Below are 25,864 nucleotides of genomic sequence, written 5' to 3'. Positions count from 1 at the left end.
GAAAGCATATCAACCAACTTGTTTGTACTGCGCTTCTTATACTTGATAACCAAATGAAACTATTGTAAAAACCCCATCCACTTGTAATGCCTGGTCTATTAGAGCTTACTCTGGGCCCACAAGTATTGTAATGGTTGGTGATTTGTATGGATTATTGTCTCCTTTCCCATCAGATAGTGCTTCCACTTCTTCATAGCATGAACCATGGCATAGAGCTTCTTATCGTAGGCAGGGTAGTTAAGAACTGCCTCACAAAATACTTCAGAATGATAGTAAACAAGACTTCTTCCTTGCATCAAGACAACTCCCATAACATACGCACTCGCATCTGTCTCCACGTCAAATGGTTGCTACAAGTTTGCTAATGCTAGAACTTGTACTCCACTGATCTTCTTCTTTCACTCATCGAAAGCCTTCTGCTGACCTTTTCCCCATTGGAAACTCTTTCCACTTACTATTATGGCATGGAGCGGTGTTGCTACTGCTGAAAACGAGGATATGAATTTCCTCAAGTACCATGCTACCCCAATGAAACTCATAACCTCAGTAACATAGTAGGCACTGGCCATTTCATGATGGCCTCCTTCTTGGAAGGATGCATCTTCAATTCTCCTCCACCATTCACATGTACATGTATAGACTCCTAAACACAACTCCACATACATCAAGGGGAACCACATTCAGATCTACTTCATCAATAAAATCAACATTGTTTGAAACTCTAATTTGCATTATTTTGATACCTTCAGCTCTGCATCCTTATGTACCCATCCTTGTGGATATGGGTTTAGATGATCACGAACTTCCAGCCCCAACTTCATGACTAGATCTACTACAATGAGATTCACCTATGATCCTGATTCAAACAAAGCATCAATCTTCATCTTCTTGACCTGTATCTTTACATGGAAGAATTTGGTCATTTCTTTCTCTTCCTGTTGCTAAAGGCTACTCATATTCACCTCCTTCTTCATCGATGTACATATAATCTTCTCATCCATGTCCAAGCTGCTTTCAACTTGTTTGCTTAAATAAGTGGCCATGAGATTCATCTTCTTATTATCTTTCTTCGTGTTCTTCAGGTTTAGCTCTAGATGTAATTTCTAGAACTTCTCCTCTGTGTGCCCATCAATGTTGTAGTAGTTGCAGTGGTTGCTGGGATCTTTGCACTGATGTGTTGTGGTTGTTGCCTTTTTATCTTTCCCCCTTTTTGCTTCTTCTTCCCCTCCTCAGAAGCTTCATGTTGCTCCTTCTTCTTTGATACACTTGATTGCACTCTTTTCAAGCCTATGTTCTCTAGGTAATGTGTTTGTACACAAGCCTCGTGCACTGATTTAGGCTTGAACAACATCACTTGCTCACATAGATGGTGGTGCAAACCCCCCAAATACTTGAGGATTACATCTGGGTTCTTTGGATAAATACCCAACATTATAGCCATCTTTCTGAATTATGTGGTGTACTCGTGTATGCTTTGGCCCGACTTTTGCCTAAAGTAATGCCACCAGATCCACTGATCTTCCACGTACCTAGTGGGATAAAACTGTGACGTAATGAGGGTTTTTAAATCCTCCCACTTACTCACTAAGGGTTCTCCCTCCAACCTCATGGTTTCTGTGTGGCTCTACCACCAATTCGGTGCATGGGCCTTCAATTTCAGTCGTGTGAATGAGATCTTCTACCCTTCCTCAATCTGATGGACACTAAAATAAACTTCCAGTAGCTACAACCAGTTGTTTAGCTTCAGAGCGTCGACTTCACTGTGGTATGACTTGATATCGACCTTTTCTTCCACTTTAAACATGGATTGATTCACGACACTCGAACTGGGTTAATCTTTTCTAGGTTCTTTCTTTAGCTAGTTCTTTGTGTCTTCCCAATCTCCTCATCCCCCTTATATTTTTTCCTCTGCATTCAAACCCCCATCTTCTCCAAATATCCCAAGCTTATTTCTTAGGGCCATGGTGAGGAGGTTTACATTTCGATTTATATCCGTGACTTGTTGTTCGAGCTGTGAAAACCTCATCTCTACAGGATCATGAGGTTCATTTATAGATTTGTTGCCCATGATTAGAGTTTTACAATTTTCAGCCCCGTCGATCTAGATTCTTGCAATCTCCACAAAATACCCAAATGAACCCATTTTCGTATCAAATTATCCATAAACTTCCATGGATATTTCACTGGACAGTTCGTCAAAACATATCTAATAATATTATATTAAAAATATGAGATTCTACACTATTATAGTTTTATTTAATTTCTGGATTTGTAGATTTTACTGGAATTAGTGCCTGCATGTAAGAGTAAATTATTCATAAAAAGTAGATAATGATAAAACAATCTCACACACACATAAGACACAAAATATGATCTCTAGGAAACCCTTTTGGGAGAAAACCCAGCTAGAAGGTGAGGCTGCTTTGCTCTCTTTATCTATCTTGAAATATGGCTACAAGTACAAAGATGTAATGTCTGTGGGCCATGGGATGCTATAGTGCACATATCCACTCTGCGTTCTCTACCTCCTATCTCTTCTGGATATCTTTGCTCATTTATGGAACAAATGCTCTCGAAAGAGTGTAATGCCTCTTCCTCCTAGTGGCCCATTATAACACAACCCGATAGCCTACTAGTGGTTAATTTTGACTACATCAACTCTTAGCTAGAGTTACAAAATATACTTGAGTCTTTTACATCATAAACACGTGGCTAGCCCATTTTCAATGAATAATGGGGCCTAATGCAACATCCTCCCGAACTATAGGTGTGAAAACAGGAAGGTCAACTTCTAAGTGGCATAACTTTTGCATATGGACTCTGATTGATGCTATTCTTCCGCTATTGGAAAACTCTTTGTGTGTAGAATAGCATGAAAAGGTGAAAAGTTGATGGGAAAAATTTTACCCCCAAAAAACTTCGTTTGAAGCCTCAAAATGCTCTCGAAAGGTTTTAAACCCCGTTTTCCCAAACTGGATCCCACAAGTAAAAATGGTCCTGTGAGAATATTCCTCCACTTGTTCCACTCCAAATTCATAGATATGGATGAAAAAAATTATAATGATCCAGTTCAGATCATCATTAATCTTAAAAGATTGCACATCTAACCATTTTATAAACCAAATACAATGTTTGGGTTGTCCAATTAATCTATAAATAAAATATGGATTGTTTGGCCTAGGCATGTAATATGTATGTATAATATAGTTTCCAACGTGAATTCAACACATAATTCAATATGTGTTTACTAACATGGGAGGCATAATCTATATATTGTGAAATAATCATGCACAATGCAAATAACCATAACACATACAATCAAATAGCCATAAACACATACATTCATATACACATAACCATATATAGTCAAACATATGCAGACACCCCTACTAGTATCCACCAAGCATATAGATTAAGGAATTAAACACTTAAGCATAATTACACAGAAGAGTATATATAATAGCTATAACTCAACATTCATAATTAACATGCATAGACTAGGTTACACACCCGATTAAGCCAATTTGAGTGGAAAACTAGAAAATGGATTCATGTTATCCTCCCAACTATAGGTCAATTACGATGTATTGTCCCACAACTAACCACCCCCACACTGTTCCAAAGCATGAGAATTAAATTCATGGGGAAATACATGAATCTAGCTAACAGATTGATATCACTTGCGGGTGGTTTATTAGCATTCTTGTAAGCACTTGTGGTTTTACAGTCGCAACAAGCACCAGTGGTTTCACATCCAACCACAAGCACCAATGGTTTGTTGTATGGGTATTTTCACAAAACAAGATAAGCATTGATGCTTTCACATCCAAAACAAGCACCAATGGTTCCGTAGTATTAGCAAGTACCCCACGTTTTTAATTCAATATCCCTCTATACCCAAAATGGAAACACCAAGTAAAACCTAATAACTGAGAAGTAGCCTATGGCAAGTTCAATTCTCTCTGTGAGCTTCACACCATTTCTATATCTCTACAAAACTCTCTCTAACACAAGTCAAACCCCTTCTTTGGATTGGAATGACATTTTTATGTCCGCCTTGCTGCATCTCTAGTATGGCCGAGAGGATAACCCCTTCCCCCACATCTCATTCATTTATAACTTACCTGTTCAATTTGTGACAAGGGGAGGTTGAAATGGCACCACCCAATCAACTTTCCCCTTTACCTTCTCATCAGTCAATAATTTTCCAACTCAAAAAAAAAAAAAAATCCTATTCACATTAATGATCTGGGTCTACCATTTAATTCAAACAAGGTGTGGTTTAGTGATTCACATCAAGTGGGTGAACTCGAAGGCCCATCTCAAAATTTTATCCATCATTCTTCTCCAACATATTTTAAATTTCAATTAAAATAAATTAAATAAAAAATATAATTTTCATTATTAGATAAAAAAATCATATAAATTAATCATTCTTAATTTTAAGTATAAACATATGATCATTCATTTTAATATTAATTAAAGCATTAATACAACTTGGTACCATTATTAGGACATAAATGAAGATCAACATAAATTATTCCATTATGCTTAAACATCGTTTTTCACTAGCAACGGTTATCAAACTGGAATGCACAATTATATAAAATTCTTGCAAGTATAATAGTCGACATAGGGTATGTTACAAACAAGGTGAGAAGGCAATTGCAATAAATGTTGGAGTAAGGTGTTATTTAACAAGTACTTCACAATGTGGGTCACTCGTCATAATCGTGCCAAAGAAGGATGGGACTTAGCAAATTCACATTGACTATAGAGTGAAACAATATTATGCTCAAGAACAGGTACACCCTCCCTAGGATTGATGACTTGCTAATTTGATTACAGCAAGCAAAATACTTCACCAAGCTAGATTTAAAATTAATGTATCACTAGCTTTGGTTCAAATAAGAAGATACCTAGAAGACTAATTTCAAAAGTACAAAAAGTTTGTATGAGTGGTTAATCATGTCATTTGTTCTATGAAATACACCAGCTAGGCTCATGAGATCAATGAATGATATATTGTGCATCTATTTAGATTCATTTGTTATTATTTATTTAGATAATATATTTACATATAGTGCTACTTGGGAGAAACACATCTTACATTTTAATGTAGGTGTTACATACATTAGAGAAGCACCAACTATTTGAAAATATTAAGAAATATGTGTTTGCACAACTGTCTTTGATCTATTTAGGCTATGTGATTAGTGGAGAGGAGCTTAAGATAGATCATATGAAGAGGGAGGCCAATGTGAAGGGGTTGGTGCCTATGAATGTTTCTTAGGTAAATAGTTCCCATTAGGATACTTTGAAGTCTAAAATGAGCCTCCTAAGGAAAATAATTAAATATTAGTTAAAATAATAAAATAAGACTTATGAATTTTTAAAGAAAAAGAAAAGAAACTACTTTTTTTTTTTGTATTTTTGACTTATCTCCTTATAGGTTCACTCAAATTTCAAGAGTAGATACTTGTTGGATGTAGACATCTCCACATCCAATGAGCACCCACTTTGAAAACTTCTAAGTAGATCTAGATCATAAAATTTTGAAAATACATAAAAATAACATCTTGAACATGTTTTTTTTTTATATATATTTGCATTTTTTTCGATGTATATCTAGTTAGAAGTATACATAGTGGGTACTTGATGGATGTGGAATTTAATTTGCATCAAAGAAATGTCTACTCTCGAAATTTGAGTGAACCTACAAGGAGATAAGTCAAAAATACAATAAAAAAAATTATTTTTCTTTTTATCCCTCCAAAATATTTCCCCTGAGGATGACATCACCATCTTGAATCCCAATTGGATCTTTTGAAGTTAATTTCGTTAATACATTTTTCATTTTGAGACCAATGTTTTACCTCAAAATTCTCCTAGTGAGTTTGGTAGCATAGTACTTAACAAAATTCACATCCTCATTTTTAGCAGTAGTTACACCATTGCATGCCATACCAACAAGTGGTGCATGTAGTGGATATGCTATGGGAGTAGTCTTCAATGGGTATGTACAAGAGAAATCTTGATGCAATGAGAAAGACCTATTGGCTCTTATAAAGTTGATTTTGGTTGTACATTTTTGTTTTGAGGTTGTGGGAGCAGTGTTGAGTGGGTATGTATGAGAGAAATCTTGATGCAAGGGTAAATACCTTTATGCTATCATTGAAGTCCTATTATCTTAGATATGACTCCCACCCTCAACTTATTCAAATGAATTTATTTTTTTAACTAAAATGAGATTTTTTGGAAAATCAGTAACTTTAAAAGATCGATTGCCACTACTACACTAGATACAACTATTTCATAAATTACACAAATGGTATAATCACAATATGTCTCTGGATGTAACATAACCCCTATTGTCCCCAGCCCCAACTAAGGGTAGGGGGAATTAATCAACTGGACTAACCTCCAAAGTCCAGTTACGGAAATGGGTCTAAAATTTTCGATCATTTTTTTTACTTTCTCAAAGCTTAACATGGATGGAATTTTTGCATTCATGTTGTCAAGACCTTTCCAACTATTTAAAATTTTGTTTGATCCAACTCTTGAATCATAAGATATGGTCGTTCAAAGGTTGTCCTATCAAATAGTTCCATGTCATATTGACCTACCACATGGTATCCACATGGATACCTGTGTCACCAATCCTAGGGATGGCCTTTTGAGCTACGTGGATGTCTACATATTCACATCAACACCCTTGAAATATAATGGACCCAGACTCACATCACTTTGTAATCTAACGTACCTAATCAATGCATTCCTTCATGCTATGTGGAACATGAGCCCCACTAACCAAGTTTGCATGCCATGTCACCCTGGGACTTAAATACCAAGAATTCTACCATGTCCTCTGTCTAAAAAAATTTGGGTTTTGGGGTCTAGGGTAATGTCACCAGTCCTAAACGTTAGGGTGACATCATCTTTCACCATGAATTTCTCATCACGTGTCACATAATTGTGGGTTCCACCATAAGTTACAACCCCTTCAAACACATTCTTTCACATATTACTTAACTGGGGTCTTCCCCTTTGTCATTTTCAATTGGGTTTTTCAACCAAACCCATTGAACCCCGTAACCCTGGGAATAAAATACCAAGAGTTTCCCTTGGAGCTCTTCTTCAAACCTCTAGGGTAATACCTCCTAGACATGCATGAGGCTATAAGCATTCATCTCACTAGTAGAAAATGGGGAAATTAGTGACTAGGTGACTAAAAAAGTTAGTCATCACAACTTTTCCAAGTGAAATACTACCAAAAATGAGCAATCTTAAGTGACCAAACTAAAAACAACCAACATAAATGACTAATTTAGTCTCAGTTTAAAATATATGACTAGCTAGTAAGTAATACAACTAAAAATGACTAACGTGAATTACTAATTTAGTCTAGGAACAAAAATACGACTACTTAACAAGTACTACGATAATATGAATTAGTCATTTTAATTATGTCACCTCAACAATCTAACTTATAAGTGATAGGAGATTCAAAGGCTGTTATAGATTGGTTGAAAGATTATACTTCACACTTATTTTTGATAGCCTAACTTTGCAGTTGAGCTTCAACATTCTACGAACTAATATTGACTTTAAAAATTCATATGTCTGAATCTTAAAAAACAAAGCAAAAAACTACTAAAATGACATAGAAGTTAACCTCAACACATATTAACATGGTCATTATCCTTGTGTTTATTCCACATTGATACACATCCCTTCTCATTCTATGTATACTTATATATTCAATTATTAAAAACTAAATCACGGTGAAAATGTGGTTGTGGTGATAGTTGTTTAGAAGAACCATATATATATATATATATATATATATATATATATAGGTGATATAGCGAAAAAAGACCACTTCACTATTACCTCCTTTTTCACTATTAACATTTGGTGTTGGTGAATAGGTAATAGAGCCCTCCTTATTTTTACCATTTTTAGTTATCAAACCTTATACATTACTAGTTTAATTATATTTTACTATGTTTTAATAATTAATCTAAACCTTGAAATCTTCTTCTAATATTATTAATTTAAACATCTAATTTTATTTTGATAATTAATTCAAATTTAAAATGTAATAGATAATGTATATATATTTATTTTAACTATATAATCATATTACGATATTGAAAAATTATCCTAAAAAAAATTCTTATATATTAATTTAATATTCAAAAATCATAATTTAAAATTAAGTAATTAATATTATTTATACTTCATCTTAAAAAAAATAAAGTAACTTATCACTCATTTATTAAAGATTATAATAATTTTTATATCCAAAAATTAAATTGGAAAAAGAATAAATGATAAAATAAAACATTGACTTTATAAAATTATAATATGCCAAACGATACAATGCTAGAATAGTCATAAACCTAATATATTATTCAATTATCTATGCAATTCACGAGTTTGATTTATTTTCCTTTTAAATTTCCCTCTAAACATTTATTAATTTGGAGGGAGCTTTAAATTTCAAAGTTTCAAAGGAATCTATCCTACCCGACCCGACCCTAAAGTAAAACTTATAATCCCAAATGTCTATTGCTAGATTTCCATTTTAGGCTCTTCATTTTGAATGTGGTGGAAATATCCATTTAGGGTCACTTTCTATTGTTTTAATGAAATCTGTGTGAGTTTCCTGTTTATGTGATGTTCAGGTGAATTTTGGAGATGATTGGAATGACATTATCCATATATGATGTATGTTCAAATACCCAACTATTATTATATCCAGGATTGATTTTTACTTGCATAGACTAGACCTTAAATCTTATAATGGATTCAATATGTGATTGGTTTAATGGCTTTCAGTCGGGTTACTATATGATTGGCTTTTTGAAATAAACTTGTAACCATGGGCATGTTTTTTTAATTTTGGTGAAGCAGGGTTGTGAACTGGAGTAGTATGGAAAATGGGGGGGGGGGGGTTGAAGAGTGGAATGGGTCTAATTATGGAAGGGACAAAACCTCAAGTCAGTGAATCCCCTCAGTCTCAAATCTCAGATAGTGAATGCTGGAAAGGAGTAGGGATGTTGCGGGAGAATGAGCACTCAAAGAGTCCATTTGCTTCAAATGTCGATGGAGTGGTGAGTGATCATTTGATGAGCCATCATTCAACAAGCAGTACTTCTAGTAGCATCCCTACTTCACTTCTACTTGACCTCCTTTCTCCTGGGCTCAACTTCCTTTCTCCTGGGCCTTCATCCTTATCACTTGGAAGGTTTCAAGAGAAGGAGGTGTTGTCTTATGCCAACATATTACGATTGGGGAATACATTTGCAGATGTAATTGGTCTCTATGAAGCTATTTTCGAAATAGATCCTACCAATATCAATGCTCAGATTGGAAAAGGAATTTGTCTCCCAATGCAAGGTCTCATTCCATAGACTTTTGAATGCTTTGTAGAAGCTATTGTGCTCAATCCCCAGAACTCTTTTTCTCTCATGCACTATGGAGTTTTGTACAAGGATGAAGGGAACTTGCTAGATGCAACAGAGGTTCGTTTTTCACATCTGGCACTATTTGGATTTTTTTTTTCTTTTTTTGTGCACTTATTTTTTTCATTGCTGGTATGTTTGAACTTTTGTATAGTAGTAAATGTTTTATAATGGATTTTGAAACTGAATGCATATGAATATTATTGGGATGACCAAAATATATCTACGACAATCATGGCATGAATATGGAAATGTGAAAATTACATGATCTCTATTTAAAAAAAAAAGCAAACTATCTCATTCCATATACATTCTATATCAGTCCATATACATTTGATTGGCACAATTTTTTAGATGGCACCGTTGGAACTGTGAAGTTTCAACCAAATTCAACTTGTCAAAAATGTATTCTTAATGTACCAAGCCTTTTTTAAGGAATCCCTACCTGTTATCATGTCAATCATTAATGATGACATGGCATAGACATCTACTAACTCATGGGGTCACACTTCTACACACGTATGCTACAAAAAAAAACTTGGAATATAAATGATAGGAGTATAAACTTGCTGCCCTTCCATCAAATAGGAATTCTTGGCTCTTTGGCATGGCATCTTGACAACATTCATAGGCTGGGTTATTTTAGAAAAAGATATTTCTTGTAAAGTAGCGGTACTCTTTAGAACTGCCCAAATGAATCAGTTTGTTTAAGGGGTACAAGATAAAATAAAATAAATAATGATGATAAACTACCATGAATATTAACAATGTGATCTATTGGTAGTTGATGGTAAAGTTAGTATAGAGTCCATAGTCAATCAATTCAGTTGCTTTGTCAATTTCTTGAGAATGATTTCTATTTGTCGTTGTGCATGTGTCTCAATAACCTTGCAATAATTTTCACAAATCTAGAGTTAGTATTATTAATTTTAGGATAACAATGGTATGTTCTATGCTTAGAGCAATTTTACTTCAATTTTCTTTATTAGCCCAATATCATATATAGTATAGCAATCACATCAACATGATAGTAAGATGCAGATAGAACATAAACAATAATAGTAGAAGACAAGCCAACACAAGAGGACACAAGATATGGAACCAGCCAGGGAAATACCCCAATGTGGGGAACCATCGATCAATTCTTCTTATAATTCTTCAAAAGTTCAGCAAAGAGAGAGAGAGTACAATTTGCAATATTCACTTGCCCAAACTGATCAGTCAACATAGCAGAAATAGAAAGCACTAACCAGAAAGTCAATGCTGGTTAACTGGGCTGAAATTGACCTCCAAAACAACTCTATCAACCTTGGTCAAATCAGCCTCCAACAACAAGATAATGCAGACCAAAATAGTTTGAAAATAACCAGTCAAATCTGGTCAACAAAAGTCAGCACGACAACCTGAATTAGGATAGTCAACGCTAGTCAACGCAGGAGTCAAACTGCCTCGATTTTTTTACCCCCAACAATAGTCTGCCCAAACAAAAGTCTCCCACTCAAAACCAAAGTAAAACAGGGTTAATGTTGGTCAAAGTTAGCCTCCTGAAATTTCGGTCAAATCTGGTCAACACAACAACTAGAAAATACAGTCTTCCTTTCGCACGTGTGGAGAGATAGAGGCTCAGAAATTCGTTCCCAATCAAGATGAGAGAGAGAAAGATGAATGAGATGAGATTCCAAAATTAGGAGGAGGTACCTTGTATTTATATGCAACATTGAAGGATGGACGAGGCTAATTTGATGGTTGGTCGACCTTGACAATTTGTCCATAATCAAAATAAATTCATAACTTCATTTGTACATGTCAGAATGGGATCATATTTGGATCAATCCTACACCTCTCGGAAAGAGGAATCCAAGAAAAATATCAAATTCCTCATAAGATATGTCCAAAGTGATGCTTGGCCCTAGTTTCCACATTTAACACACCCTCTCAACTAGGGAGAACATCACCTGCCAAAATGTCTGACAATCTGTACCATCCTTGTCACTGCACTGCTCTCCTCTGTTGAACCATGAGGAAAGAAGAAATGATTGAGAATGTATCATACCATTCTCCATGTTGAAAATAGAAATAAGAAATGCTAAAAATAGCATTGCTATAAATAGCATTTCAGGATATACTCCAACTCTATTGGAAATAGCAAAAAAATAGAAATGTTAAAAATAGCATTGCTATAAATAGCATTTCAGGATATATTTTAATTTTAATTAGTCCCTGAATTAAAATTCGAATTTAGTCTCACTAGCTGTTTGAAAAATAATTAATTAATTCATCTTGAGTTAATTAGTTGGAGAAAATCAAACATGAAGTCTATGTGAAGACATGCAATAGTTATCCTTTTGATTGAGGAAGTTATCCATTAATTAAGGAGATAAGGATGAGTTGTATTTGAGTTGTAATTAGTTAGCTCAGTTAACTGAGTTAAGTCCAGTTAAATTAGTTCCAAACAGTTGGAGGAACCAATTGTGAGTTCAGTCAGTTAATGCATGCATGCATGCAACTAGTGTTCTCTAGATAACTGAATATTCTCTGATAAATAACTCATGCATGTCGGTTCAGAGAAAGACCTAGTTGAGATTAAAGGAAGGGACAGTGTACTATCAGTTGAAGGATTTTTCCTATAAAGGAAACTCATCCATGCAGAAGGAATCATCTCCTTCAGGTTTGTACAGTTATTTCAGAGGTCAGAGCAGTGTGTGATGGATTATTACACATAGGTGGAAGCTTAAGGACCCGGGAGAAACTGTGCAAGGAAATAGGAGGCTTGGAGGACTGAAAGAAGGCATATGTGTTGTCTATTCTGTCTATGAGTAATAATGAGGGATTGTATTGAGAGCTAGATAGCATGAGAGCTAAAGCTTTGTGTAATCCTGAGATATTTCCACTTGTATGATAATACAGATATTGGGATTTTTAGCTAAGGATTTCCCAGAGTATTCTTTTGTGTTTCATGTGTGATTGTTTCTTCTTCATCTATTATATGTGTTCTATTTGATCTTGCTCTAATTGATTAAGCTTCCGAAAAGTTTGATAGTAGAAGTAGATCAAGTATTTTGCTTTAGTATATTGCATTATTAGGTGATATACAGTGAGAATTTCTACACTCCATTGACCCGAAGTGAGTCTCCAACAATAGAGAGTGTGTCATACCACTCTTAACTGACCCATAGTTAGTTTCCATTGATCCCAGAACAATATCAACATCCTATCATAGGGAGTATGGTAGTACATGACACGTCCATCAGTAGTACTATGGTGCCTATCCTCATTTCCATACTCATTAGCCAGATGAGAGGTACTTCCCATGAGTCCCGGACTACATGGGTAGGATGTGCCAGCAGGAGAAGGTGAATCATTCATCCTGCTCATATGTCATAGGGGAGTGTGAACCACTCAACCTATGCATATGCCACCATAGGGTATCACAGGGGAAGGTGAACCATTCACCCTATACACAATGCACCACTAGGGGAGGGTGAGTCACCCTATGGTCGCTCATCACTCCAAGAAGTACCCCAAGCCCCCCAGAGGTCCCAGAGCTCACTATCCATCTCATATAGGACCCTCATAAGAGGGTCTCTCCACGACTCCAAGTGGTTCACGGAAGGTTAAGAATTTGACCTTCCCGAGGGGCTTCATAAGAATATCGGTGACTTGATCATTAGTCCCAATATGATGGAGCCTTACTGCTCCCCGTTGTACCATATCCCAGATAAAGTGGTACCAGATATCAATATGCTTGGGGAGATCATGAAACATGGGATTCTTAGAAAGACGAATCCCACTTTGGTTGGCACAGAATATCATGGTGGTATGCAGCACATGTCCAAACAACTCACTAAATAGTTTCCTCAACCAGACAACTTCATAGGAGGCCAAACTAGCAGCAATGTATTCAGCCTCAACAGTGCTTAAAGCAACTGACTTCTGCTTCCTGCTCATCCATGATATTGAAGTGGAACCTAGAGAGAGGCAACATCCTGATGTGCTTTTGCGATCCACCACACTTCCAACCCAGTCTGCATCAGAGTAACCATGGATCCTCACATTCTCGAAAGTGTATCTCAGTCCATAAGTGATTGTGCCTTGGAGATATATCAAGAGATTCTTGGCAGCAATCTAATGTATATGATGAGTCTTGACCATAAACTGACTCAATATGTTCACTGTAAGACATATGTCAGGAGGGGAGTTCACCAAGAACATCAGGGCCCCTATGAGTTGACGATACTTAGAAGGATTTCCCAAATCGAGCCCGATAGCACTTCCGCATAAGTTTTTGAAGTTAAGTTCAATCAGAGTAGCCACGGACTTGCATTCCACCATCCCAAATATTTCAAGTAGCTTCACAACATATTTTCCTTGAGAAGGGAAAACCTCCCCTGGATTTTTCCAGATCTCCAACCCTAGGAAGTAATGCATTAGTCCTAGGTCCTTCATATTAAATTTGGAAGCCAACTCTCTCTTACATTGATGAATAAGAGGGTTTGCACCTGTCAGAAATAGATCATCCACATAGAGTACCAAGATGAGAGGTCTATCATTCTCAACCTTAAAGTAATGGTTCAGATCAGCTTCACTTCTTATAAATCCCAACTTCATTAGATAGCTATCGATCCTCTCATATCAAACCCGGGGTGCTTGCTTCAACCCATAGAGGGCTTTCTTCAACTTTCATGCATGTGTATGATGATCTTGAACAAAAACCCCTCAGGTTGTTCCACATAGACTTCCTCCTTAAGTGAACCATGAAAGAAGATAGTCTTGACATCCATCTGGTGTAGATTCAATCCTTGCGAGGCATCAAGGGCTATAATCGAACAGATGGTGGTGTAGCGAGCAACAGGTGAAAATATCTCATCATAATCTACACCTTCCTTTTGAGAGAAGCCTCAAGCAACAAATCTGGCCTTGAACTTCTCAGCACTTCCATCAGCGCCATGCTTGATCTTGTAGATTCATTTAGAGGCGACAACAGATTTGTCTTGGGGTCTAGGGACCACATCCTAGAAATCATTCTTCATAATTGACTTGTACTCTTTGTTCATAGCATCCTTCCATACTTTTTGCTTCACAACTTCTTAGAATGAGAAAGGTTCAGACTAAATAATGGTTCTCATAGTAGTTAAGTACCCTTGGTACCTAGTGGGTACCTATTAGGCTTCCTGCTTTCATGAAATGTCCACCTCGGTGCAACATGTCTCTCAGCATCTTTTAGAGTTTCCCTCAGACATGAGGGTCTCCTTTTGGAGGAGGAGGGCTCATGAGGAGGAAGATCAATGGGATCCATCGGTTCTTCAACATTAGGCATCGACTCATCCTATGAGTCTCCCTAATTTCCTACATTTGCTTCTTTTTCCTTCCATTTTTAATCTCAGTCTTCCTTCACTTTTCTTCTTTGAACATGAATTGTTCTTCCTCTTCACATGAGAGGAGAATGCGGTAGGATTATTCCTATTTGGAGGCATCTCCAATTCCATCATCCTTATTTCTCCTTGAGAACATCTAGTCAGCGATTATTCAAAACCTGGAATTTTTTCGTTATTGAGAATAGTAGTGTTGAACACATGCCATTCGGGAGGAAGACCTCCAAGGGAAATGAGAGTGAGCTCCTTGTTAGCAATAGCTTCACCAATCGAAAGAAGATCATTTTTTATATCAGTAATCCTCATGAAGTAGGATTGAATATCCTCACCTTTTCCCTTCTTTATATCCTTCATCTTGTTCTTGAGGAAAAGAATTTGATTTGCAATGCTAGAGTTGAACATGCCAACAAACCTGTCATATATCTCCTTTGATGTATTCAAACCAACGATGTAAGAAACTAAGTGCTTATGAATAGAATCCTTGATGATCTTCTTGGATTTGACTTCACCCTTCTTGTACTTTATCTTAGCAGCAGCCGATGCATTTGAAATGGGTTTCGTAATCTTTCCCTACACATGATCCACGACATCTTTCTCTTGTAAAGTCAAACCAAGAGACATCTTCCATGCATCATAATCAGACTTATCATGAAGTGTATCATTAGACTTGAAGCAGTATGTGGATGCAATTGAGACTTGTGCTTGATTAATGATTGCTCTTCTTAGTGATTTCTTGGGCTTTCTCTTCACCTCAGCTCTGATACCATTTTAATTTTAGGATAACAATGGTATGTTCTATGCTTAGAGAAATTTTACTTCAATTTTCTTTATTAGCCCAATATCATATCTAGTATAGCAATCACATCAACATGATAGTAAAATGCAAATATAACATAAACAATAACAGTAGAAGAGAAGATAACATAAGAGGACACAAGATATGTCACCAGCCAGGGACAAACCCCAATGTGGGGAAACCCTTGATCAATTCTTCTTATAATTCTTCAAAAGTTTAGCAAAGAGAGAGAATACAATTTACAATATTCACTTGCCCAAACTGATCAGTCAAAACAAAAGAAATAAAAATCCCTAAACAGAAAGTCAACACTGGTCAATAATGCTGAAATTGACCTCCAAAATAGCTTGGTAAACCTTGGTCAATTCCGCCTCCAACAATAGATAATGCAACCCAAAACACTCTAAAAATAACCAGTCAAATCTGGTCAACATAAGTCAATGCAACAACCTAAATTAGGGTAGTCAATGCTGGTCAATGCAAGGGTCAAACTACCTCGGTTTTTGTGCCCAAAACAATGGCTTGCCCAAACAAAAGTCTCCCACTCAAAACCGAAGTCAATCAGGGTCAATGGTGGTCAAAGTTAGCCTCCTGAAATTTCAGCCTTTTGAAATTTTGGTCTCTTGAAATTTCAGCTTCCTGAAATTTCGGTCAATTCTGGTTAACACAGTAGCTAGAAAAGACAATCTTCCTTTCGCACGTGTTGAGAGAGAGAGGCCCAGAAATCCATACCCATTCAAGATGAGAGAGAGAAAGATGAATGAGATGAGATGCCAAAATGAGGAGGAGGCATCTTGTATTTATATGCAATGTTGAAGGCTGGAGGAGGCTAATTTGATGGTTGGCCGACCTTGACAACTTGTCCATAATCAAAATAAATTCATAACTTCATTTGTACATGTCAGAATGGGATGATATTTGGATCAATCCTACACCTCTCGGAAAGAGTAATCCAAGAAAAATATCAGCTAGCTCATAAGAGCTGTCCAAAGTGATGTTTGGCCCTAGTTGCCAAATTTAACAAGTATTGTGCAATTTTTATTTAGCTAGTTTAGAGATTGTGTTGCACAATCCCTTTCTAGTTTTGGTAATTTGTTCTATATGTTGTAGTGTCATGGTGGAAAATCTTGCAAGGAAATCTTTGTTTTACTAAGAGTTTGATTGCCTTTTGCATGAATTGTTTTATTTGCAATTTCAAACATCGTTGGATTGCCTCCTCCCATCACATTGTTTCTTTGTTCACTTGAAATGTTGCAAATGATAATTTATTTCTCTTTGCAAATTTCATGATATTCTTGATGGTGGTTCTCACATTGTCTGTTAGTAGTTGAACCTTTATGAATGGTTTTTTTGATGTCTACCTTTTGTGGTTCTATTTCTCATGTAGCACCTTCATGTCTCCAATGTTTCATAGTAGGTCAAAAGATGTTATGGCATGTTCCACCCACTGCAGAAGTTATAACATGTCACTTGTGGCCATTTGGTTCTAGTCATATAGATTTCTCCTTGATTTTGATTATTTGGGCCCAAAGTAGAATAATTGAGATACATCGACCTTGTTCTACATTATGGTCTTCCTTCATTTTGGATGCATACATTTGAATCATGATAGCGAGTAACTCTCTTTTGTTGCTACATCATGCTACTTCCTTACTTTGAATTATGTTGTTTTTTCTTAGATGAATTGTTCCCACAATTGTTGATTCTCGACCTCTTTGAGTTCTTTGAGTGCAAGAGACATGGAAGCACCTTTTCTAGCACACTCTTGTAATGAACCTGTTTGGGAGCACTCTTTGGGGTATGAAGGAGCACTCCATGCCTCCATGGGAGGCACTCTTGGAAGTGTGCTTCTCTAGTGATTTTGGAGTGAACTTGAGGAACTTAGATCACTCCCTAAGTGAGCCTAGAGGTTTACTTCAGTGACCAAGAGTGCTCTCGCCATTAAAAAAATTCTCATTAGGCATTCTTGTGCTTAGTAAAATTTCTTTTACAAAATTTCACATTTGTATGGTTTTTCTCATGAGAGGCCCAAGAGAGCGTCTTAATAGCCCTGCAACTCATGATTAGGGTTTATGGATAGCTCGAAGGGGAGTTTAAAGGATACCATAGTCATTATTGTTGAATATATGAGAGGTAAGGTCTATGTCTACTCTTACTTTTCTTTTTTTGTCTTTGTGTTGAATGCTCTATTTTCATACTCTTCTCATTCCTTTTCCTTCATTCTGTTGCAGGGTTTTATCAAAAAGCATGTGGGGTATATGGTGTATTCTTCCATCTGGTAATTATGGTGTCAATTGGAAATACCAATGATGGGAATAGATTTGAGAATCTTCGTGGTGAGGATGGTCCATTTCATGGAGAGGGAATTTTGGCTTTGTGATATATTTAATTCCATCATAGAGGTATTTTATTTGGTGTTTACCATGGAATGGAGGAAACTCCTCACGGAAGATTCTTGAGTTCATTGTTGGCCAAATGGATCTAAGTGAAATCAGATAAAGAGATCTATGTTTTGATAGATTTATCTTCAAACCATTTCTTTTTATAGTCTAACTAGGATGCCTCTTGCCAATATTCCTGACCCTAATCTAGTGGAAGAATAGCCTTTGAGACCTCCTTATTAAAGGAAAATGATCTATTGTCTCCACCTCTCTCCAACAAGGTGTGCATCTCCTTGGATCTTGTTGTGCCCTTCTTTGGATGACCTCCTAGTTCAAGGATTTGTTACCTAATGCATCACATAAAAATTCTAGACTTCATAGGAGATTTGGATTTACAAAATATCCCTCACCACAAAGTTTCTTATGTTCCCTCTTCTTCATATGTAGAATTATCCAAGACTTGTCATGAATTTACCAAAAGAAGGGTTTTTGGAGGACCTCCTAATTCAAGGATTTATCACCTAATGCTAATCACATTAAAATATTAGACTTCATAGGAGCTTTGAATTTCCAAAATCTCCCCCACCATGGAGTTGGTTATGTTCCTTCTTCTTCACACATAACTTTTTTATTTGTAAATTTATGTAATTCTCTGAAATTGTTTCCTGATTCTTTCAAGCATATGTGGAGACTGATGAGGTATCATGCACAGATGACTCTTCAACCTGTAAACACAGTAAGTCATGATGTTTGCATGACTCCTGCTAATTTTGGGATTTGCTGGGAGGTTTATTACCATTTTTCATTTTCAATGTTTACTCATGGCAATTGGCCTTTGTGTAGTTTACTCTCTGTTTTCACATGGAGAAAACTAGAATCATTGGCAACTGCAGCTTTGTAGTAGGACCCAGACATGTTTCTCTTTCTTCTACACATTGCTTGCACATATGAGCTTTCATAGCATGGACAAATGCAATTTTTATTTTGTTTCAGGTGACTGAGTCAAAGAATGTTATTGATCATCTATGACATTTCATCGTAAACTTTGCTATTGCATATACACATAATTGGTGACATTCTATAATGCATAGATGGCTAGAGTGCATACATGGAAGTCACTAATGTGGGGAGTGGAACTATCTTCCCATGAGTACAGTTGTCATGGATGAATCTTAGCACAACCACTTTGCAATAGTCATGGATAATTTCATCATTGTATCATCTTCTTGTTATTTGAATTGTTGATCATAGGTTTTCAGTAGGTTGATCCATGATGATTTCACAAATCTAGAGTCAATTCAGAGTTTTATTGTTGAGGAAAATATTCTGATAGGACCCCTTCCATCCTGGCTTGGTGGATGGAGAAGAGTAACTTCTATAAGGTTATCCAAAAACCAGTTTGAAGGTCATTTACCTTGGGAACTGGGAAATTGTTCATCTCTCAGAACATTGTGAATTAATGCTAATAGGCTCTATGGATCAATAACATCAAAGCTTTTTCATGCCAAGAGCCTAGCCTCTCTTTTTGTCACTGAATCAATTTACAACTAGCATAGAGGACACTTTCTGAGTGTGCATGAATTTGATAGACTTGTTATTGGATGGGAACAATTTTTCTGGTGGAATCCCTGGCTATCTTTCAAGTCTGCCTTTGGTCACCTTAGACATGGCACACAATAATTTCTTTGGAAAATTACCAGATGAGCTTTGGAGTTCATAGACTTTTCTTGGAATATCACTCAGCAATAACTTCCTTATGGGTGGGTTGTCTCTGTCCATGTCTACTTCCAGCAATCTCTAGAGGTTGCACCTTGATAACAATTATTTACAAGGATTTATTCCTAAAGAGGTTGGAAAAATGAAGAATTTAACAAATTTATCACTTCATGGAAACAGGATCAGGAAAAATTCCTCCTCAACTTTTTGACTGTGTCAATCTTGTGGTTGTTGATTTGGGAAGTAATGATTTGTCTGGCACAATCCAAGAAAGATTGGGCAGCTAGAAATGTTGGATAACCTTGTCCTTTCTCATAACAAGCTTTCTGGTTCCATTCCAGGTGAAATTTGTGCTGGATACAAGGAAATATTCCCATTACCTGATTCTGAGTTTACACAACACCATGGACTGTTGGACCTTTCATGGAACAATTTGACTGGTAACATTCCTGAGTAGATTGGGAATTGCAGCGTTATATTTGAGTTAAATTTATAGGGAAACCTACTTACTGGTCATGTTCCTCGGCAACTTTCTTGGCTTGCAAATCTGACTTTTCTAGATTTGTCCTTCAATTTTCATAGTGGGTCCATTTTACCTAATTTCGAGAGACTCCAAAACCTTCAAGGTCTGATTTTGTCTTATAACTAGTTTTCTAGTAGTATTCCTATGGGGTTAGGAAGGATTTCAGGCCTTGTGAAGCTTAATCTAACAAATAATAAAATGACGGGCACCCTTCCTACAATGCTTGGAAATCCAAAAATGCTCACTCATTTAGATTTGCGAAACAACAATCTCGTTGTCAGTCTCTTACCATCGTCTTTTTATCATTTGTTTTTTTTGGATTCGAGCAATAACAAGTTTACTATAGGAAATCTATCTTCACTAGTGTTTTTTGTTGTTCATAATAATAGTATTAGTGGAAGCATTCCTGTAGAGATGGCTAACCTAGCCTTGTTGATGTACTTGGACCTATCCTCCAATCATCTTAAAGGTATCATTCCTCCCAATTTGTGTAAAATATTTGGCCTCGAGTTCATAAACTTCTCATAAAATGCATTACTGGGAGAGATTCCCGAGAGATGTGAGAGTTTTAATTTGTCATTGCTTGCCAACCTGGGACTATGTGGGCAACCAATTGGTATTGTGTGTCCCTCAGGATCCTTCTTGAGCAAAGGTGTTGTGTGGGGCATAGCAATAGGGAGTACATTTTCATTTCTTTGCTTGATTTTGGTTGTTATTAGGTGGAGTATGTTGAGACAGGAGGCTTTGGTGAAAAATCCAAAGAAAACAATGCTCACAGTTCCTCTTGACCCAGTGACTATGGCTCTATGCTTCTTGAGCCTTTATCATCCTGGCATTGAGACTTCTCATAGTCTCTGCTAAGTAGACATGTACTACTTTGTGTTTCCATTTGAATTGTCTTTCACATCTGCAATATTGATCTCTTGCACATGTCTACTTTATGTTTCCATTTGATTTCTCTTTCACATCTGCAGTATTGATCTCTTGCACATTCTAATCACATGCATTAAATGAGTCCACCTTTTTAGTTCACTTTTAACATGTGTTAGAGTGGGGACTCATATTTTATTTTGGAAAATCGACCGTGCCTTTAACTTGACAATTTTCCATCATTAAGCTACTGGATTATGCTGCCTTCACTGACCATGCTTTGCTTCCTTCACAGACTCTATCTCCTTTTCCTACAATTGCTTCCAAGTGAAGCTTTCCACACATAGGATTCCACCTTCTCAAGGTGTTCGACTTTTGTCCAGCCCATAACTCCATGCTTTCTGAAAGTTCTATTATACATTTGAAGTCTTAAATTATTTCTTACCTACAATAAGAGTTTGTAGAAATAAATCATGAGATAATGGAAAGAGATCACAAATTTAAAATTGAAGTTTCATTTCTCTTATTTGTCAAGAAGACAATGATTCAAAGAAATCACAGAGGAAACATCATCTAGAATAGTATAGTTATAGAGAAAACCACCCAAAGAGGGGGTGTCGAAAACAAATACTACTGTGTACATACTATTAAGAGCTAAAACCTTAGGAGAAATTTCATGTACAAGGGTACAAGGAAGAGAAGATCATGAATTCTTGGAGCTATTATCTTGGATTTTGGAGGAAGACTGAGAAGGATATTCCTCCTCCAAGTCAACAATCATTGTATATACATCTCTACTAACATCCAATGTTGTACAGAAGAAATCCTATATAGATGGCTGACTAGATGAACTTGTGAAATTTGTTGTTGCCTGGAAGAGGCATCTCACTAATGGTGTCTAGAGGAACTTGAATTCTTGTTGGTATGACATGAACTATCTTAGGCTCTGAGATGAAATTTCTACGGGGCCCCTCAAGAGGGTGGGGAAACTCATTGATGAAGAGCATATGATCCAATGAGGTCTCATGGATCTAGAATCAAAGAAGGTGTTGCACTTGGCTTGCCACATGGTGCCTCCAGTAGATGGGAGCATCGAGAAAAAATATGTGATTGTCCTAAGGGTCTCCCGCATGAACAAAGATATGCATATCTAATTTAAATATTGGAAGAAGGTGAAAACTGAGTTTTGTAATCCTTGAATAGACAGTAGAACCCCCTTTTGATCACATAATGAATGGGATGATGGAGTATGAAATGTCCTTAGTCTTAGTCTCTTGTAGATGTGTAATAACCTAAGTGGGTGTTACCCAAATAACCACCTGAGCTAGACATCCAATTGACAAACTGACTTGTGAGAGGTTAGCCTATGAATATACTATATTTCTTGTTGCTACAATTTTTGGGTGTCTTATAGATTTCTTTTTTTCTTTGATCCATGATAAAATTCTAGATAAACTTACTGCATTTGTCCTATTTCAAAGTAGTTGCATATTTGGTAGTCATTAATGTATTTCCATGCATCTGTAACCTTAAAAAAATAAATCTAATTAGAAGAGACTTTTTGGCTCACAATGTGCATGATTATTACTGCAGGGGTATATAAATGTTGGTCTTGTAGTGAAAAAGCCAAAAACAAAAGATGATTTTGAGCCAAAGTTGAAGCTTTCAAAAGAGAGTATGCAGACAAAAAATTGTGGCAACAAAGTGATTGATGGAGAAGAGGAGGTTTCTTTCATTCTTGGTCAAATTAAGGTAGAAGGTGAAAACCCAACAATGTTGTTTAATGTGGAATATGTGAAGAGAAACAAACTTGCAGAGAACTGCTTTGGGTCAACAGAATCAGATAAAATGGATTATGAAGAATGTGGTATTTCTCTTATGAAAATAGGCAAATCCCTAGTGGTTGCACCCAATACAATAGGGAATTTAACTGTGGAGGCTGTAAGAAGCTCTGCTGCGAAAAATGAGGTGGAAATTGAATCTGTTGTTCCCCACAAAGATGATAAGCTAGGAACTAGAGACATTTCTGGCTGGGACTAAAAATGAAGTTTTTTTAGGAAAGAATCATGGAGTAAAAATTGAAGTGGATTCATTACTCAAAGTTCATTATGCTTTAGACTAGATAAACAATTCTTATGGTGAAGATGAATTTAATGATATTGACATGGAATTTTTTTTTCATAATTTTGCAAGTGGACTAACAAATTGATAAACAAGAATCCAAGTGAACTGCAACATTAGAGGCCAATGATGGAAATTCTATTTTAGAAAGTCAGAAAAGGATAATTTTTATTGGTGTAGGGCCTTCTGAGCTAGTAGTTGCTAGTAATTTGAAGTGGCTAAATTAATGTCATATAACTGTTTTGGAAGCATGAGATAGGGTAGGTGGAAGAGTTTATACAGATTGTTCAACACTTTCAGTGCCAATGGATCTAGGTGCTAGCATTATTACTGGTGTTGAAGCATATGTGGCAACATAAAGAAAACTAGATCCATCTGAATTTATTTGTACACAGCTTGGCCTAGAGTTGATAGTGCTAAATAGTTACTGCCCTCTATATGCTTCTGTGACTGGTCAAAAGTTCTTGCCACCTTAGATGAGGCACTTGAAGCATAGTATAACATCCCACTTGATGATATGGTGATTCTTATTGCTTAGAATGAAGATGTAAGAATGCACATTTATTTGGATGAGGGGTTAGAATATGATCTAAAAAAAGCGACACATTGCTCGATCAAGCTCAACTGGTTTAGAGTTGGCAAGCAGTAAAGGTATTCTTAACAATTCTGACTGTCAAATCACAATTCTCGATTCCTCAGCGGGAGACTTAGAGGTATTTTGTGAAACAATTGATTCTAGCATAAAGGAAGTTTCTGAAAGTAACATTTTAATAGTTGCAGGTATGGAAAATGGAATTAACATGGAATCTCAACCTCATAGACTAAATTCATCTGACAATTCCAGCATTTTGCTAATTTGTAGTATGGATGTGCAGCAGAACTTAGTTTGGTTTCACTCCCTTACGGAATCAGGATGATACTTACAGAGGTTTTGGAGGAGCTCATTGTATGATTAAAGGAGGTTATAGCACTATTGTGGAGGCATTAACTGAAGGTCTTAATATTCAGCTAGGTTGTGTTGTAACAAAGATTTCATACTCTACGAAGGACCCAAAGTCAAAAGGTGAAATAGAGAGAGAGGTCAAATTTTGCACTGAGAATAATCAGGAGTTGTTGGTGATGTAGTTCTAATAACTGCACCCTTTAGTTGCTTGAAAGCAAATACAATAGATTTTTCACTAGCTCTTCTAGATTGGAAATTAACCTCCATTCAACAACTTGGATTTGGTGTCTTGAACAAGGTAGTTATGGGATTTTTGAAGGTATTTTTGGATGAGAGTGTGGATTATTTTGGGGAAAATCTAGAGAGAACAGAGTTATGTGGCTGATGTTTTATGTTTTGGAATCTAAAGAAAATAGTTGGTGCACCAGTTATGATGTCTATTGTAGTTAGAAAGGTTCCAATAGATGGCTAGGATTTTGGAAACCTCTGATCATGTTAAACATGCAATCATGATCCTCCAAAAGTTGTTTGGAGAAACTACTATACTAGACCCCATTGCATATGTTGCTACAAACTGAGGTGGTGACTGATTTAGTATGGGTGCTTATTATTATGTTGTCTTTGGTGCTTTTAGAGAGGACTACAATGTTTTGGGCAGGACTATAGAAAATTGTTTATTCTTTGTTGGGGAGGAAACCTATAAAGAGCATCCAGATACTGTTGGTGGTGCACTGATGAGTGGTCTTCGAGAAGTTGTCTGAAGCATTGCCATTCTAGAAAACATGGAGGACTCCATGACAGAGGCTGAGGCTATGGTTGTTGCACAAAGGTAGTCTGATAGTGAAAGAAGTGAAGTGAGGGACATGGTTAAGAGGCTTGATGCAGGAGAAATTTCCAGTGTTCTTTGAAAAGGATCTCTTAATGGGGAACAAATGCCTTTGAGAAAATATGATTTACTTCAAGACATGTTTGGAAATGCAAAGACAACAACTAGGTGTCTATATTTAGAAACGAAGATGTTGTAGCTACTTGCTGCTACTATGAAGGCTTTTGCTGGCACAAAATAAAGGCTTGGCATTCTCAACATATGGATCTTGGTATGTTAAATGCATTTTCCTAAATTTTTTTGCAAGTTCATATAATGGATTTGAAATCAATTATCAAGGATTACCTTATCATTTCATTTTGCAAGGAGATTGTAATACTTTGAGTTTATTTCAAATTTAATCAGTGGCATTCCATTATTTATAGATAAATAAATTGTGTGTCTCTTTAGAATTTGTTATGCATCGATTTTCCTCTAATCAACTCAGAGGGAAGTGTTGGATGGCTATTGTCATGTGGCATTAAATTTCTCTTAGTCCCTCTCCAGAAATTTCTAATTTTCTAATTGAGTTGATAGTTCATATTAAACTAGAATGGTTTGTGAATTTAGGAACGTTGGATTTATTATCTCTATATTCTTCAAGTTTAAAAGTGTAATGAAGCCTCGTGCACCTTATTATTATAAATCTGTTTTCAGTTTGTACTCGGTTACTCTATATTTGAGTACTTATACATCCTAAGCAAGTCAAACTTTAATATAATTGTAATTGTATTTAGTTATTGATTTGAAAATGACATTAAAGGTGTTGATGAAAAAATATTAGAAAGAAACATGGGTGAAGAATGC

General features: G+C 36.2%; 1 pseudogene; it reads left to right on the top strand.

Annotated features, from left to right (window-relative positions):
* LOC149251849 (lysine-specific histone demethylase 1 homolog 3-like) overlaps positions 1-25,864 on the top strand; it is a 107,126-nt pseudogene that overhangs the window by 81,129 nt on the left and 133 nt on the right.

Source organism: Pinus tabuliformis, chromosome 7 (genome assembly GCF_031772625.1).
Source record: "Pinus tabuliformis cultivar Carrire ecotype Pingquan chromosome 7, CPIR1, whole genome shotgun sequence".
Classification (NCBI taxonomy): domain Eukaryota; kingdom Viridiplantae; phylum Streptophyta; class Pinopsida; order Pinales; family Pinaceae; genus Pinus; species Pinus tabuliformis.
The sequence above is the reverse complement of the archived record's forward strand: the minus strand, read 5'-3'. Positions and strand labels throughout refer to the sequence as shown.